The 16771-nt window shown below is 47.6% G+C and overlaps 11 non-coding genes across 11 annotated transcripts; all 11 read right to left on the reverse strand.

Moving 5' to 3' along the window:
- Positions 1-1303: 1303 nt before the first annotated feature.
- LOC115394612 (U6 spliceosomal RNA) lies at positions 1304-1410 on the reverse strand. Its single transcript, XR_003932128.1, has one exon. It is a non-coding gene; the product is annotated as a U6 spliceosomal RNA (small nuclear RNA).
- Positions 1411-2831: 1421 nt separating this feature from the next.
- LOC115394619 (U6 spliceosomal RNA) lies at positions 2832-2938 on the reverse strand. Its single transcript, XR_003932130.1, has one exon. It is a non-coding gene; the product is annotated as a U6 spliceosomal RNA (small nuclear RNA).
- A 1421-nt stretch (positions 2939-4359) lies between these two features.
- On the reverse strand, positions 4360-4466 carry LOC115394627 (U6 spliceosomal RNA). Its single transcript, XR_003932132.1, has one exon. It is a non-coding gene; the product is annotated as a U6 spliceosomal RNA (small nuclear RNA).
- Positions 4467-5888: 1422 nt separating this feature from the next.
- On the reverse strand, positions 5889-5995 carry LOC115394631 (U6 spliceosomal RNA). The gene has a single exon (XR_003932133.1). It is a non-coding gene; the product is annotated as a U6 spliceosomal RNA (small nuclear RNA).
- Positions 5996-7417: 1422 nt separating this feature from the next.
- On the reverse strand, positions 7418-7524 carry LOC115394636 (U6 spliceosomal RNA). Its single transcript, XR_003932134.1, has one exon. It is a non-coding gene; the product is annotated as a U6 spliceosomal RNA (small nuclear RNA).
- Positions 7525-8945: 1421 nt separating this feature from the next.
- On the reverse strand, positions 8946-9052 carry LOC115394638 (U6 spliceosomal RNA). The gene has a single exon (XR_003932135.1). It is a non-coding gene; the product is annotated as a U6 spliceosomal RNA (small nuclear RNA).
- Positions 9053-10474: 1422 nt separating this feature from the next.
- On the reverse strand, positions 10475-10581 carry LOC115394644 (U6 spliceosomal RNA). Its single transcript, XR_003932137.1, has one exon. It is a non-coding gene; the product is annotated as a U6 spliceosomal RNA (small nuclear RNA).
- A 1422-nt stretch (positions 10582-12003) lies between these two features.
- On the reverse strand, positions 12004-12110 carry LOC115394658 (U6 spliceosomal RNA). Its single transcript, XR_003932139.1, has one exon. It is a non-coding gene; the product is annotated as a U6 spliceosomal RNA (small nuclear RNA).
- A 1419-nt stretch (positions 12111-13529) lies between these two features.
- On the reverse strand, positions 13530-13636 carry LOC115394666 (U6 spliceosomal RNA). Its single transcript, XR_003932140.1, has one exon. It is a non-coding gene; the product is annotated as a U6 spliceosomal RNA (small nuclear RNA).
- A 1421-nt stretch (positions 13637-15057) lies between these two features.
- On the reverse strand, positions 15058-15164 carry LOC115394672 (U6 spliceosomal RNA). The gene has a single exon (XR_003932141.1). It is a non-coding gene; the product is annotated as a U6 spliceosomal RNA (small nuclear RNA).
- Positions 15165-16585: 1421 nt separating this feature from the next.
- LOC115394677 (U6 spliceosomal RNA) lies at positions 16586-16692 on the reverse strand. Its single transcript, XR_003932142.1, has one exon. It is a non-coding gene; the product is annotated as a U6 spliceosomal RNA (small nuclear RNA).
- Positions 16693-16771: the final 79 nt, after the last annotated feature.

A 16771-nucleotide genomic window follows, 5' to 3' on the forward strand; every position in this document is an offset into this window, starting at 1 on the left:
AGAGGGAGGGGACCGGGTGGGTGACACCCCGGTTCAGTTCTTGTCCGTCTGGTCCGGAATCTCTCGGACTTTTGCTGGTGCATGATGGGAGATATGCAAATCAGTTCAGTCGTTCGTCTCACGCTCCGCCGTGATGGCGCAGTATTCCAAGATGGCAGCCCGTGGCTCCACTCGAACGGAGACGGTTCATTTAACGGCAGTTTTAGAAGAAATGGATATCATGAAACGGGCGCATAACAATGTGGACGTTTTCAAAGCTGTCGCGTGAAAGTCAATGGAGAAACAAAGAAGACAAGCACGCTGTTTACTTCTGGGAGAAGTTAGTACGCCTCGGCCGCCCCCCGTCCAATCAGAGCGCTTTCCGGACTCCGGGTCAGGGATGACTTAATCCGTCATTTGTCCCATGTAAACACGAAGCTCATCGATACAATTCACAATCGCTCAATTAAGAACAAACCTAGGGGTGGGCGGTATACACGGTATGAAACCGTATGCGATATAAATTTGACCCTCGGTAGGGATTTTGGGCATGCCGCCCAACCGCGATATCACATTACGTCCTGTGGGTGGCAGTAATGCAACTTTTTAGATGCCCGCTTCCCTGAAGAAGAAGTACACAACAACAGCGATGGCTCCTTCACGGAGGCAGCAACACCGTCCATTAACCTGTTAGTATCCTCCTAAACCGCCTTCATTACCTGTGAAACACCTTGAAATCCTCTGCGTTAGTGAACAACGTGAGCCGTGCAGCTCCTGCTGCCTTCGGGGACACTTCGTAAAAGTAGCCTGCTGATAGACGCTACCGGTGCCTCGGTCAGCTGTTAGCTTAGCTGTTTGCCACCGACGAACAGGGATCTGTCAAAAAAAACTGGCACGACGCCAAGTCAAGTTGCCGACCCTTGATCTGTAATCTGGACATGGGTGGGATTCAAAGTAACTTGACTTATGTTATTTAATAGTTTAAAAACTATTTCCTGCTTCCATGCTTTTACCATGTGCTATGGCAACCATTCAAAGACTGTTATGCTGAAATGTATATATCAAATTATACCGTGATATATACTTTTTACCGTGTAAGTTTCAAATTATACCATGATATAAATTTCAGGCCATATCGCCCACCCCTAAATAAACCCACTTAGAATTCAAAACACCCATGTAACCACACTGGTTTTTACATTGTGAAGAAGTTGTTGAGATTCGAGTCTGCAGTCCCTCTTTCCTCTTGAGGCTTGGTGGTGCTGTTTGTGCTCTGATCGATAAAATGAGTGTTTGATGAAAACGTTCGGATTTCCATGAAAGTTAAAGTGAGGAACGCTTCACGAATTTGCGTGTCATCCTTGCGCCAGGGGCCATGCTAATCTTCTCTGTATCGTTCCAATTTTAGTATATGCACGATCAAAGTCGCACGGCTGAGCAACTGGACAGAGTGGGATTTATCTGAGAGAGAAGTGAGACCTCTCAGACCCACGGTGGGACCAGACCAGGACCGGGACCTTTACGTCACGGGACCTGGTCCAGACAAGCCAGAGGGAGGGGACCGGGTGGGTGACACCCCGGTTCAGTTCTTGTCCCTCTGGTCCGGAATCTCTCGGACTTTTGCTGGTGCATGATGGGAGATATGCAAATCAGTTCAGTCGTTCGTCTCACGCTCCGCCGTGATGGCGCAGTATTCCAAGATGGCAGCCCGTGGCTCCACTCGAACGGAGACGGTTCATTTAACGGCAGTTTTAGAAGAAATGGATATCATGAAACGGGCGCATAACAATGTGGACGTTTTCAAAGCTGTCGCGTGAAAGTCAATGGAGAAACAAAGAAGACAAGCACGCTGTTTACTTCTGGGAGAAGTTAGTACGCCTCGGCCGCCCCCCGTCCAATCAGAGCGCTTTCCGGACTCCGGGTCAGGGACGACTTAATCCGTCATTTGTCCCATGTAAACACGAAGCTCATCGATACAATTCACAATCGCTCAATTAAGAACAAACCTAGGGGTGGGCGGTATACACGGTATGAAACCGTATGCGATATAAATTTGACCCTCGGTAGGGATTTTGGGCATGCCGCCCAACCGCGATATCACATTACGTCCTGTGGGTGGCAGTAATGCAACTTTTTAGATGCCCGCTTCCCTGAAGAAGAAGTACACAACAACAGCGATGGCTCCTTCACGGAGGCAGCAACACCGTCCATTAACCTGTTAGTATCCTCCTAAACCGCCTTCATTACCTGTGAAACACCTTGAAATCCTCTGCGTTAGTGAACAACGTGAGCCGTGCAGCTCCTGCTGCCTTCAGGGACACTTCGTAAAAGTAGCCTGCTGATAGACGCTACCGGTGCCTCGGTCAGCTGTTAGCTTAGCTGTTTGCCACCGACGAACAGGGATCTGTCAAAAAAAACTGGCACGACGCCAAATCAAGTTGCCGACCCTTGATCTGTAATCTGGACATGGGTGGGATTCAAAGTAACTTGACTTATGTTATTTAATAGTTTAAAAACTATTTCCTGCTTCCATGCTTTTACCATGTGCTATGGCAACCATTCAAAGACTGTTATGCTGAAATGTATATATCAAATTATACCGTGATATATACTTTTTACCGTGCAAGTTTGAAATTATACCATGATATAAATTTCAGGCCATATCGCCCACCCCTAAATAAACCCACTTAGAATTCAAAACACCCATGTAACCACACTGGTTTTTACATTGTGAAGAAGTTGTTGAGATTCGAGTCTGCAGTCCCTCTTTCCTCTTGAGGCTTGGTGGTGCTGTTTGTGCTCTGATCGATAAAATGAGTGTTTGATGAAAACGTTCGGATTTCCATGAAAGTTAAAGTGAGGAACGCTTCACGAATTTGCGTGTCATCCTTGCGCCAGGGGCCATGCTAATCTTCTCTGTATCGTTCCAATTTTAGTATATGCACGATCAAAGTCGCACGGCTGAGCAACTGGACAGAGTGGGATTTATCTGAGAGAGAAGTGAGACCCCTCAGACTCACGGTGGGACCAGACCAGGACCGGGACCTTTACGTCACGGGACCTGGTCCAGACAAGCCAGAGGGAGGGGACCGGGTGGGTGACACCCCGGTTCAGTTCTTGTCCCTCTGGTCCGGAATCTCTCGGACTTTTGCTGGTGCATGATGGGAGATATGCAAATCAGTTCAGTCGTTCGTCTCACGCTCCGCCGTGATGGCGCAGTATTCCAAGATGGCAGCCCGTGGCTCCACTCGAACGGAGACGGTTCATTTAACGGCAGTTTTAGAAGAAATGGATATCATGAAACGGGCGCATAACAATGTGGACGTTTTCAAAGCTGTCGCGTGAAAGTCAATGGAGAAACAAAGAAGACAAGCACGCTGTTTACTTCTGGGAGAAGTTAGTACGCCTCGGCCGCCCCCCGTCCAATCAGAGCGCTTTCCGGACTCCGGGTCAGGGACGACTTAATCCGTCATTTGTCCCATGTAAACACGAAGCTCATCGATACAATTCACAATCGCTCAATTAAGAACAAACCTAGGGGTGGGCGGTATACACGGTATGAAACCGTATGCGATATAAATTTGACCCTCGGTAGGGATTTTGGGCATGCCGCCCAACCGCGATATCACATTACGTCCTGTGGGTGGCAGTAATGCAACTTTTAGATGCCCGCTTCCCTGAAGAAGAAGTACACAACAACAGCGATGGCTCCTTCACGGAGGCAGCAACACCGTCCATTAACCTGTTAGTATCCTCCTAAACCGCCTTCATTACCTGTGAAACACCTTGAAATCCTCTGCGTTAGTGAACAACGTGAGCCGTGCAGCTCCTGCTGCCTTCAGGGACACTTCGTAAAAGTAGCCTGCTGATAGACGCTACCGGTGCCTCGGTCAGCTGTTAGCTTAGCTGTTTGCCACCGACGAACAGGGATCTGTCAAAAAAAAACTGGCACGACGCCAAATCAAGTTGCCGACCCTTGATCTGTAATCTGGACATGGGTGGGATTCAAAGTAACTTGACTTATGTTATTTAATAGTTTAAAAACTATTTCCTGCTTCCATGCTTTTACCATGTGCTATGGCAACCATTCAAAGACTGTTATGCTGAAATGTATATATCAAATTATACCGTGATATATACTTTTTACCGTGCAAGTTTGAAATTATACCATGATATAAATTTCAGGCCATATCGCCCACCCCTAAATAAACCCACTTAGAATTCAAAACACCCATGTAACCACACTGGTTTTTACATTGTGAAGAAGTTGTTGAGATTCGAGTCTGCAGTCCCTCTTTCCTCTTGAGGCTTGGTGGTGCTGTTTGTGCTCTGATCGATAAAATGAGTGTTTGATGAAAACGTTCGGATTTCCATGAAAGTTAAAGTGAGGAACGCTTCACGAATTTGCGTGTCATCCTTGCGCCAGGGGCCATGCTAATCTTCTCTGTATCGTTCCAATTTTAGTATATGCACGATCAAAGTCGCACGGCTGAGCAACTGGACAGAGTGGGATTTATCTGAGAGAGAAGTGAGACCCCTCAGACTCACGGTGGGACCAGACCAGGACCGGGACCTTTACGTCACGGGACCTGGTCCAGACAAGCCAGAGGGAGGGGACCGGGTGGGTGACACCCCGGTTCAGTTCTTGTCCCTCTGGTCCGGAATCTCTCGGACTTTTGCTGGTGCATGATGGGAGATATGCAAATCAGTTCAGTCGTTCGTCTCACGCTCCGCCGTGATGGCGCAGTATTCCAAGATGGCAGCCCGTGGCTCCACTCGAACGGAGACGGTTCATTTAACGGCAGTTTTAGAAGAAATGGATATCATGAAACGGGCGCATAACAATGTGGACGTTTTCAAAGCTGTCGCGTGAAAGTCAATGGAGAAACAAAGAAGACAAGCACGCTGTTTACTTCTGGGAGAAGTTAGTACGCCTCGGCCGCCCCCCGTCCAATCAGAGCGCTTTCCGGACTCCGGGTCAGGGACGACTTAATCCGTCATTTGTCCCATGTAAACACGAAGCTCATCGATACAATTCACAATCGCTCAATTAAGAACAAACCTAGGGGTGGGCGGTATACACGGTATGAAACCGTATGCGATATAAATTTGACCCTCGGTAGGGATTTTGGGCATGCCGCCCAACCGCGATATCACATTACGTCCTGTGGGTGGCAGTAATGCAACTTTTTAGATGCCCGCTTCCCTGAAGAAGAAGTACACAACAACAGCGATGGCTCCTTCACGGAGGCAGCAACACCGTCCATTAACCTGTTAGTATCCTCCTAAACCGCCTTCATTACCTGTGAAACACCTTGAAATCCTCTGCGTTAGTGAACAACGTGAGCCGTGCAGCTCCTGCTGCCTTCAGGGACACTTCGTAAAAGTAGCCTGCTGATAGACGCTACCGGTGCCTCGGTCAGCTGTTAGCTTAGCTGTTTGCCACCGACGAACAGGGATCTGTCAAAAAAAAACTGGCACGACGCCAAATCAAGTTGCCGACCCTTGATCTGTAATCTGGACATGGGTGGGATTCAAAGTAACTTGACTTATGTTATTTAATAGTTTAAAAACTATTTCCTGCTTCCATGCTTTTACCATGTGCTATGGCAACCATTCAAAGACTGTTATGCTGAAATGTATATATCAAATTATACCGTGATATATACTTTTTACCGTGCAAGTTTCAAATTATACCATGATATAAATTTCAGGCCATATCGCCCACCCCTAAATAAACCCACTTAGAATTCAAAACACCCATGTAACCACACTGGTTTTTACATTGTGAAGAAGTTGTTGAGATTCGAGTCTGCAGTCCCTCTTTCCTCTTGAGGCTTGGTGGTGCTGTTTGTGCTCTGATCGATAAAATGAGTGTTTGATGAAAACGTTCGGATTTCCATGAAAGTTAAAGTGAGGAACGCTTCACGAATTTGCGTGTCATCCTTGCGCCAGGGGCCATGCTAATCTTCTCTGTATCGTTCCAATTTTAGTATATGCACGATCAAAGTCGCACGGCTGAGCAACTGGACAGAGTGGGATTTATCTGAGAGAGAAGTGAGACCCCTCAGACTCACGGTGGGACCAGACCAGGACCGGGACCTTTACGTCACGGGACCTGGTCCAGACAAGCCAGAGGGAGGGGACCGGGTGGGTGACACCCCGGTTCAGTTCTTGTCCCTCTGGTCCGGAATCTCTCGGACTTTTGCTGGTGCATGATGGGAGATATGCAAATCAGTTCAGTCGTTCGTCTCACGCTCCGCCGTGATGGCGCAGTATTCCAAGATGGCAGCCCGTGGCTCCACTCGAACGGAGACGGTTCATTTAACGGCAGTTTTAGAAGAAATGGATATCATGAAACGGGCGCATAACAATGTGGACGTTTTCAAAGCTGTCGCGTGAAAGTCAATGGAGAAACAAAGAAGACAAGCACGCTGTTTACTTCTGGGAGAAGTTAGTACGCCTCGGCCGCCCCCCGTCCAATCAGAGCGCTTTCCGGACTCCGGGTCAGGGACGACTTAATCCGTCATTTGTCCCATGTAAACACGAAGCTCATCGATACAATTCACAATCGCTCAATTAAGAACAAACCTAGGGGTGGGCGGTATACACGGTATGAAACCGTATGCGATATAAATTTGACCCTCGGTAGGGATTTTGGGCATGCCGCCCAACCGCGATATCACATTACGTCCTGTGGGTGGCAGTAATGCAACTTTTTAGATGCCCGCTTCCCTGAAGAAGAAGTACACAACAACAGCGATGGCTCCTTCACGGAGGCAGCAACACCGTCCATTAACCTGTTAGTATCCTCCTAAACCGCCTTCATTACCTGTGAAACACCTTGAAATCCTCTGCGTTAGTGAACAACGTGAGCCGTGCAGCTCCTGCTGCCTTCAGGGACACTTCGTAAAAGTAGCCTGCTGATAGACGCTACCGGTGCCTCGGTCAGCTGTTAGCTTAGCTGTTTGCCACCGACGAACAGGGATCTGTCAAAAAAAAACTGGCACGACGCCAAATCAAGTTGCCGACCCTTGATCTGTAATCTGGACATGGGTGGGATTCAAAGTAACTTGACTTATGTTATTTAATAGTTTAAAAACTATTTCCTGCTTCCATGCTTTTACCATGTGCTATGGCAACCATTCAAAGACTGTTATGCTGAAATGTATATATCAAATTATACCGTGATATATACTTTTTACCGTGCAAGTTTGAAATTATACCATGATATAAATTTCAGGCCATATCGCCCACCCCTAAATAAACCCACTTAGAATTCAAAACACCCATGTAACCACACTGGTTTTTACATTGTGAAGAAGTTGTTGAGATTCGAGTCTGCAGTCCCTCTTTCCTCTTGAGGCTTGGTGGTGCTGTTTGTGCTCTGATCGATAAAATGAGTGTTTGATGAAAACGTTCGGATTTCCATGAAAGTTAAAGTGAGGAACGCTTCACGAATTTGCGTGTCATCCTTGCGCCAGGGGCCATGCTAATCTTCTCTGTATCGTTCCAATTTTAGTATATGCACGATCAAAGTCGCACGGCTGAGCAACTGGACAGAGTGGGATTTATCTGAGAGAGAAGTGAGACCCCTCAGACTCACGGTGGGACCAGACCAGGACCGGGACCTTTACGTCACGGGACCTGGTCCAGACAAGCCAGAGGGAGGGGACCGGGTGGGTGACACCCCGGTTCAGTTCTTGTCCCTCTGGTCCGGAATCTCTCGGACTTTTGCTGGTGCATGATGGGAGATATGCAAATCAGTTCAGTCGTTCGTCTCACGCTCCGCCGTGATGGCGCAGTATTCCAAGATGGCAGCCCGTGGCTCCACTCGAACGGAGACGGTTCATTTAACGGCAGTTTTAGAAGAAATGGATATCATGAAACGGGCGCATAACAATGTGGACGTTTTCAAAGCTGTCGCGTGAAAGTCAATGGAGAAACAAAGAAGACAAGCACGCTGTTTACTTCTGGGAGAAGTTAGTACGCCTCGGCCGCCCCCGTCCAATCAGAGCGCTTTCCGGACTCCGGGTCAGGGACGACTTAATCCGTCATTTGTCCCATGTAAACACGAAGCTCATCGATACAATTCACAATCGCTCAATTAAGAACAAACCTAGGGGTGGGCGGTATACACGGTATGAAACCGTATGCGATATAAATTTGACCCTCGGTAGGGATTTTGGGCATGCCGCCCAACCGCGATATCACATTACGTCCTGTGGGTGGCAGTAATGCAACTTTTTAGATGCCCGCTTCCCTGAAGAAGAAGTACACAACAACAGCGATGGCTCCTTCACGGAGGCAGCAACACCGTCCATTAACCTGTTAGTATCCTCCTAAACCGCCTTCATTACCTGTGAAACACCTTGAAATCCTCTGCGTTAGTGAACAACGTGAGCCGTGCAGCTCCTGCTGCCTTCAGGGACACTTCGTAAAAGTAGCCTGCTGATAGACGCTACCGGTGCCTCGGTCAGCTGTTAGCTTAGCTGTTTGCCACCGACGAACAGGGATCTGTCAAAAAAAAACTGGCACGACGCCAAATCAAGTTGCCGACCCTTGATCTGTAATCTGGACATGGGTGGGATTCAAAGTAACTTGACTTATGTTATTTAATAGTTTAAAAACTATTTCCTGCTTCCATGCTTTTACCATGTGCTATGGCAACCATTCAAAGACTGTTATGCTGAAATGTATATATCAAATTATACCGTGATATATACTTTTTACCGTGCAAGTTTGAAATTATACCATGATATAAATTTCAGGCCATATCGCCCACCCCTAAATAAACCCACTTAGAATTCAAAACACCCATGTAACCACACTGGTTTTTACATTGTGAAGAAGTTGTTGAGATTCGAGTCTGCAGTCCCTCTTTCCTCTTGAGGCTTGGTGGTGCTGTTTGTGCTCTGATCGATAAAATGAGTGTTTGATGAAAACGTTCGGATTTCCATGAAAGTTAAAGTGAGGAACGCTTCACGAATTTGCGTGTCATCCTTGCGCCAGGGGCCATGCTAATCTTCTCTGTATCGTTCCAATTTTAGTATATGCACGATCAAAGTCGCACGGCTGAGCAACTGGACAGAGTGGGATTTATCTGAGAGAGAAGTGAGACCCCTCAGACTCACGGTGGGACCAGACCAGGACCGGGACCTTTACGTCACGGGACCTGGTCCAGACAAGCCAGAGGGAGGGGACCGGGTGGGTGACACCCCGGTTCAGTTCTTGTCCCTCTGGTCCGGAATCTCTCGGACTTTTGCTGGTGCATGATGGGAGATATGCAAATCAGTTCAGTCGTTCGTCTCACGCTCCGCCGTGATGGCGCAGTATTCCAAGATGGCAGCCCGTGGCTCCACTCGAACGGAGACGGTTCATTTAACGGCAGTTTTAGAAGAAATGGATATCATGAAACGGGCGCATAACAATGTGGACGTTTTCAAAGCTGTCGCGTGAAAGTCAATGGAGAAACAAAGAAGACAAGCACGCTGTTTACTTCTGGGAGAAGTTAGTACGCCTCGGCCGCCCCCCGTCCAATCAGAGCGCTTTCCGGACTCCGGGTCAGGGACGACTTAATCCGTCATTTGTCCCATGTAAACACGAAGCTCATCGATACAATTCACAATCGCTCAATTAAGAACAAACCTAGGGGTGGGCGGTATACACGGTATGAAACCGTATGCGATATAAATTTGACCCTCGGTAGGGATTTTGGGCATGCCGCCCAACCGCGATATCACATTACGTCCTGTGGGTGGCAGTAATGCAACTTTTTAGATGCCCGCTTCCCTGAAGAAGAAGTACACAACAACAGCGATGGCTCCTTCACGGAGGCAGCAACACCGTCCATTAACCTGTTAGTATCCTCCTAAACCGCCTTCATTACCTGTGAAACACCTTGAAATCCTCTGCGTTAGTGAACAACGTGAGCCGTGCAGCTCCTGCTGCCTTCAGGGACACTTCGTAAAAGTAGCCTGCTGATAGACGCTACCGGTGCCTCGGTCAGCTGTTAGCTTAGCTGTTTGCCACCGACGAACAGGGATCTGTCAAAAAAAAACTGGCACGACGCCAAATCAAGTTGCCGACCCTTGATCTGTAATCTGGACATGGGTGGGATTCAAAGTAACTTGACTTATGTTATTTAATAGTTTAAAAACTATTTCCTGCTTCCATGCTTTTACCATGTGCTATGGCAACCATTCAAAGACTGTTATGCTGAAATGTATATATCAAATTATACCGTGATATATACTTTTTACCGTGCAAGTTTCAAATTATACCATGATATAAATTTCAGGCCATATCGCCCACCCCTAAATAAACCCACTTAGAATTCAAAACACCCATGTAACCACACTGGTTTTTACATTGTGAAGAAGTTGTTGAGATTCGAGTCTGCAGTCCCTCTTTCCTCTTGAGGCTTGGTGGTGCTGTTTGTGCTCTGATCGATAAAATGAGTGTTTGATGAAAACGTTCGGATTTCCATGAAAGTTAAAGTGAGGAACGCTTCACGAATTTGCGTGTCATCCTTGCGCCAGGGGCCATGCTAATCTTCTCTGTATCGTTCCAATTTTAGTATATGCACGATCAAAGTCGCACGGCTGAGCAACTGGACAGAGTGGGATTTATCTGAGAGAGAAGTGAGACCCCTCAGACTCACGGTGGGACCAGACCAGGACCGGGACCTTTACGTCACGGGACCTGGTCCAGACAAGCCAGAGGGAGGGGACCGGGTGGGTGACACCCCGGTTCAGTTCTTGTCCCTCTGGTCCGGAATCTCTCGGACTTTTGCTGGTGCATGATGGGAGATATGCAAATCAGTTCAGTCGTTCGTCTCACGCTCCGCCGTGATGGCGCAGTATTCCAAGATGGCAGCCCGTGGCTCCACTCGAACGGAGACGGTTCATTTAACGGCAGTTTTAGAAGAAATGGATATCATGAAACGGGCGCATAACAATGTGGACGTTTTCAAAGCTGTCGCGTGAAAGTCAATGGAGAAACAAAGAAGACAAGCACGCTGTTTACTTCTGGGAGAAGTTAGTACGCCTCGGCCGCCCCCCGTCCAATCAGAGCGCTTTCCGGACTCCGGGTCAGGGACGACTTAATCCGTCATTTGTCCCATGTAAACACGAAGCTCATCGATACAATTCACAATCGCTCAATTAAGAACAAACCTAGGGGTGGGCGGTATACACGGTATGAAACCGTATGCGATATAAATTTGACCCTCGGTAGGGATTTTGGGCATGCCGCCCAACCGCGATATCACATTACGTCCTGTGGGTGGCAGTAATGCAACTTTTTAGATGCCCGCTTCCCTGAAGAAGAAGTACACAACAACAGCGATGGCTCCTTCACGGAGGCAGCAACACCGTCCATTAACCTGTTAGTATCCTCCTAAACCGCCTTCATTACCTGTGAAACACCTTGAAATCCTCTGCGTTAGTGAACAACGTGAGCCGTGCAGCTCCTGCTGCCTTCAGGGACACTTCGTAAAAGTAGCCTGCTGATAGACGCTACCGGTGCCTCGGTCAGCTGTTAGCTTAGCTGTTTGCCACCGACGAACAGGGATCTGTCAAAAAAAAACTGGCACGACGCCAAATCAAGTTGCCGACCCTTGATCTGTAATCTGGACATGGGTGGGATTCAAAGTAACTTGACTTATGTTATTTAATAGTTTAAAAACTATTTCCTGCTTCCATGCTTTTACCATGTGCTATGGCAACCATTCAAAGACTGTTATGCTGAAATGTATATATCAAATTATACCGTGATATATACTTTTTACCGTGCAAGTTTGAAATTATACCATGATATAAATTTCAGGCCATATCGCCCACCCCTAAATAAACCCACTTAGAATTCAAAACACCCATGTAACCACACTGGTTTTTACATTGTGAAGAAGTTGTTGAGATTCGAGTCTGCAGTCCCTCTTTCCTCTTGAGGCTTGGTGGTGCTGTTTGTGCTCTGATCGATAAAATGAGTGTTTGATGAAAACGTTCGGATTTCCATGAAAGTTAAAGTGAGGAACGCTTCACGAATTTGCGTGTCATCCTTGCGCCAGGGGCCATGCTAATCTTCTCTGTATCGTTCCAATTTTAGTATATGCACGATCAAAGTCGCACGGCTGAGCAACTGGACAGAGTGGGATTTATCTGAGAGAGAAGTGAGACCCCTCAGACTCACGGTGGGACCAGACCAGGACCGGGACCTTACGTCACGGGACCTGGTCCAGACAAGCCAGAGGGAGGGGACCGGGTGGGTGACACCCCGGTTCAGTTCTTGTCCCTCTGGTCCGGAATCTCTCGGACTTTTGCTGGTGCATGATGGGAGATATGCAAATCAGTTCAGTCGTTCGTCTCACGCTCCGCCGTGATGGCGCAGTATTCCAAGATGGCAGCCCGTGGCTCCACTCGAACGGAGACGGTTCATTTAACGGCAGTTTTAGAAGAAATGGATATCATGAAACGGGCGCATAACAATGTGGACGTTTTCAAAGCTGTCGCGTGAAAGTCAATGGAGAAACAAAGAAGACAAGCACGCTGTTTACTTCTGGGAGAAGTTAGTACGCCTCGGCCGCCCCCCGTCCAATCAGAGCGCTTTCCGGACTCCGGGTCAGGGACGACTTAATCCGTCATTTGTCCCATGTAAACACGAAGCTCATCGATACAATTCACAATCGCTCAATTAAGAACAAACCTAGGGGTGGGCGGTATACACGGTATGAAACCGTATGCGATATAAATTTGACCCTCGGTAGGGATTTTGGGCATGCCGCCCAACCGCGATATCACATTACGTCCTGTGGGTGGCAGTAATGCAACTTTTAGATGCCCGCTTCCCTGAAGAAGAAGTACACAACAACAGCGATGGCTCCTTCACGGAGGCAGCAACACCGTCCATTAACCTGTTAGTATCCTCCTAAACCGCCTTCATTACCTGTGAAACACCTTGAAATCCTCTGCGTTAGTGAACAACGTGAGCCGTGCAGCTCCTGCTGCCTTCAGGGACACTTCGTAAAAGTAGCCTGCTGATAGACGCTACCGGTGCCTCGGTCAGCTGTTAGCTTAGCTGTTTGCCACCGACGAACAGGGATCTGTCAAAAAAAACTGGCACGACGCCAAATCAAGTTGCCGACCCTTGATCTGTAATCTGGACATGGGTGGGATTCAAAGTAACTTGACTTATGTTATTTAATAGTTTAAAAACTATTTCCTGCTTCCATGCTTTTACCATGTGCTATGGCAACCATTCAAAGACTGTTATGCTGAAATGTATATACCAAATTATACCGTGATATATACTTTTTACCGTGCAAGTTTCAAATTATACCATGATATAAATTTCAGGCCATATCGCCCACCCCTAAATAAACCCACTTAGAATTCAAAACACCCATGTAACCACACTGGTTTTTACATTGTGAAGAAGTTGTTGAGATTCGAGTCTGCAGTCCCTCTTTCCTCTTGAGGCTTGGTGGTGCTGTTTGTGCTCTGATCGATAAAATGAGTGTTTGATGAAAACGTTCGGATTTCCATGAAAGTTAAAGTGAGGAACGCTTCACGAATTTGCGTGTCATCCTTGCGCCAGGGGCCATGCTAATCTTCTCTGTATCGTTCCAATTTTAGTATATGCACGATCAAAGTCGCACGGCTGAGCAACTGGACAGAGTGGGATTTATCTGAGAGAGAAGTGAGACCCCTCAGACTCACGGTGGGACCAGACCAGGACCGGGACCTTTACGTCACGGGACCTGGTCCAGACAAGCCAGAGGGAGGGGACCGGGTGGGTGACACCCCGGTTCAGTTCTTGTCCCTCTGGTCCGGAATCTCTCGGACTTTTGCTGGTGCATGATGGGAGATATGCAAATCAGTTCAGTCGTTCGTCTCACGCTCCGCCGTGATGGCGCAGTATTCCAAGATGGCAGCCCGTGGCTCCACTCGACGGAGACGGTTCATTTAACGGCAGTTTTAGAAGAAATGGATATCATGAAACGGGCGCATAACAATGTGGACGTTTTCAAAGCTGTCGCGTGAAAGTCAATGGAGAAACAAAGAAGACAAGCACGCTGTTTACTTCTGGGAGAAGTTAGTACGCCTCGGCCGCCCCCCGTCCAATCAGAGCGCTTTCCGGACTCCGGGTCAGGGACGACTTAATCCGTCATTTGTCCCATGTAAACACGAAGCTCATCGATACAATTCACAATCGCTCAATTAAGAACAAACCTAGGGGTGGGCGGTATACACGGTATGAAACCGTATGCGATATAAATTTGACCCTCGGTAGGGATTTTGGGCATGCCGCCCAACCGCGATATCACATTACGTCCTGTGGGTGGCAGTAATGCAACTTTTTAGATGCCCGCTTCCCTGAAGAAGAAGTACACAACAACAGCGATGGCTCCTTCACGGAGGCAGCAACACCGTCCATTAACCTGTTAGTATCCTCCTAAACCGCCTTCATTACCTGTGAAACACCTTGAAATCCTCTGCGTTAGTGAACAACGTGAGCCGTGCAGCTCCTGCTGCCTTCAGGGACACTTCGTAAAAGTAGCCTGCTGATAGACGCTACCGGTGCCTCGGTCAGCTGTTAGCTTAGCTGTTTGCCACCGACGAACAGGGATCTGTCAAAAAAAAACTGGCACGACGCCAAATCAAGTTGCCGACCCTTGATCTGTAATCTGGACATGGGTGGGATTCAAAGTAACTTGACTTATGTTATTTAATAGTTTAAAAACTATTTCCTGCTTCCATGCTTTTACCATGTGCTATGGCAACCATTCAAAGACTGTTATGCTGAAATGTATATATCAAATTATACCGTGATATATACTTTTTACCGTGCAAGTTTCAAATTATACCATGATATAAATTTCAGGCCATATCGCCCACCCCTAAATAAACCCACTTAGAATTCAAAACACCCATGTAACCACACTGGTTTTTACATTGTGAAGAAGTTGTTGAGATTCGAGTCTGCAGTCCCTCTTTCCTCTTGAGGCTTGGTGGTGCTGTTTGTGCTCTGATCGATAAAATGAGTGTTTGATGAAAACGTTCGGATTTCCATGAAAGTTAAAGTGAGGAACGCTTCACGAATTTGCGTGTCATCCTTGCGCCAGGGGCCATGCTAATCTTCTCTGTATCGTTCCAATTTTAGTATATGCACGATCAAAGTCGCACGGCTGAGCAACTGGACAGAGTGGGATTTATCTGAGAGAGAAGTGAGACCCCTCAGACTCACGGTGGGACCAGACCAGGACCGGGACCTTTACGTCACGGGACCTGGTCCAGACAAGCCAGAGGGAGGGGACCGGGTGGGTGACACCCCGGTTCAGTTCTTGTCCCTCTGGTCCGGAATCTCTCGGACTTTTGCTGGTGCATGATGGGAGATATGCAAATCAGTTCAGTCGTTCGTCTCACGCTCCGCCGTGATGGCGCAGTATTCCAAGATGGCAGCCCGTGGCTCCACTCGAACGGAGACGGTTCATTTAACGGCAGTTTTAGAAGAAATGGATATCATGAAACGGGCGCATAACAATGTGGACGTTTTCAAAGCTGTCACGTGAAAGTCAATGGAGAAACAAAGAAGACAAGCACGCTGTTTACTTCTGGGAGAAGTTAGTACGCCTCGGCCGCCCCCCGTCCAATCAGAGCGCTTTCCGGACTCCGGGTCAGGGACGACTTAATCCGTCATTTGTCCCATGTAAACACGAAGCTCATCGATACAATTCACAATCGCTCAATTAAGAACAAACCTAGGGGTGGGCGGTATACACGGTATGAAACCGTATGCGATATAAATTTGACCCTCGGTAGGGATTTTGGGCATGCCGCCCAACCGCGATATCACATTACGTCCTGTGGGTGGCAGTAATGCAACTTTTTAGATGCCCGCTTCCCTGAAGAAGAAGTACACAACAACAGCGATGGCTCCTTCACGGAGGCAGCAACACCGTCCATTAACCTGTTAGTATCCTCCTAAACCGCCTTCATTACCTGTGAAACACCTTGAAATCCTCTGCGTTAGTGAACAACGTGAGCCGTGCAGCTCCTGCTGCCTTCAGGGACACTTCGTAAAAGTAGCCTGCTGATAGACGCTACCGGTGCCTCGGTCAGCTGTTAGCTTAGCTGTTTGCCACCGACGAACAGGGATCTGTCAAAAAAAACTGGCACGACGCCAAATCAAGTTGCCGACCCTTGATCTGTAATCTGGACATGGGTGGGATTCAAAGTAACTTGACTTATGTTATTTAATAGTTTAAAAACTATTTCCTGCTTCCATGCTTTTACCATGTGCTATGGCAACCATTCAAAGACTGTTATGCTGAAATGTATATACCAAATTATACCGTGATATATACTTTTTACCGTGCAAGTTTGAAATTATACCATGATATAAATTTCAGGCCATATCGCCCACCCCTAAATAAACCCACTTAGAATTCAAAACACCCATGTAACCACACTGGTTTTTACATTGTGAAGAAGTTGTTGAGATTCGAGTCTGCAGTCCCTCTTTCCTCTTGAGGCTTGGTGGTGCTGTTTGTGCTCTGATCGATAAAATGAGTGTTTGATGAAAACGTTCGGATTTCCATGAAAGTTAAAGTGAGGAACGCTTCACGAATTTGCGTGTCATCCTTGCGCCAGGGGCCATGCTAATCTTCTCTGTATCGTTCCAATTTTAGTATATGCACGATCAAAGTCGCACGGCTGAGCAACTGGACAGAGTGGGATTTATCTGAGAGAGAAGTGAGACCCCTCAGACTCACGGTGGGACCAGACCAGGA

Source organism: Salarias fasciatus, chromosome 1, assembly GCF_902148845.1.
Source record: "Salarias fasciatus chromosome 1, fSalaFa1.1, whole genome shotgun sequence".
NCBI lineage: Eukaryota > Metazoa > Chordata > Actinopteri > Blenniiformes > Blenniidae > Salarias > Salarias fasciatus.